At 38.5% G+C, this 737-nt stretch overlaps 1 non-coding gene across 1 annotated transcript; it reads right to left on the bottom strand.

Annotated features, from left to right (window-relative positions):
* Window positions 1-348: 348 nt before the first annotated feature.
* Window positions 349-489, bottom strand: LOC122929779. Its single transcript, XR_006388006.1, has one exon. It is a non-coding gene; the product is annotated as a U4 spliceosomal RNA (small nuclear RNA).
* Between the last annotated feature and the right edge of the window lie 248 nt (window positions 490-737).

The following is a 737-nucleotide window of genomic DNA, read 5'->3' as shown; positions in this document are numbered from 1 at the left end:
TTGTTCAGCCACTGCATCCATTCACTTCTATGGAGTCAACGGTAATAGCCAAGCCAGCGCTCAGCTATTTTTGGTGGCCCCATAGAGATTAATGGAGGGCAATCACGCATGAGCCCTCCTTCACTTTGCCGGCTGTGTTTATGAGATAGGTGCAGGTCCCAGAGGTGGGACCCACACCTATCATACAATGGGGACATATCCTAGCAATATGCCTCCATTGTCTGAGATGGAAAAACCCTTTTAATTTGGTATATGAATTATTGTTTATGTTTTGAAAAAGTATATACGAATATATACATTATTAAAATTAAAGTGATTTTTTGGTGAGCCAGTATTTTTTTTCTCTGTTATCCTCAGAAGCTATCAAATATTGCCAAAGTTAGCTGTATTTCAAGTCATCATCGCTTGGTATTGGGGGAAGTTTTCAATTAGCAATAATCCTGCCTCAGATAAACCTCATGGGCTATGATACTGCTACTGTGCAAAGCTAAGCCAGTAACTTTAAATTTCATTTATTGTCTTATTACTGCTAATCAAGGGTAATCAGCCAACTGTGCACCCATAAATCCCTCACATATTTTAGTAAAGTTGGTGAGCTGCTTTTTGATTGATTGACATTTGTAAAAATGGCCACCTGTCTCTAGGTGATGTTGTAAAATGGCTGCCTGTCTCTAGGTGATGTCATGTTATTAATAAAGTTTAATGTAAAAAAACACAACAGAGACACTGAAAGCCAG

This window comes from Bufo gargarizans, chromosome 2 (assembly GCF_014858855.1).
Source record: "Bufo gargarizans isolate SCDJY-AF-19 chromosome 2, ASM1485885v1, whole genome shotgun sequence".
Lineage (NCBI taxonomy): Eukaryota > Metazoa > Chordata > Amphibia > Anura > Bufonidae > Bufo > Bufo gargarizans.
The sequence above is the reverse complement of the archived record's forward strand: the minus strand, read 5'-3'. Positions and strand labels throughout refer to the sequence as shown.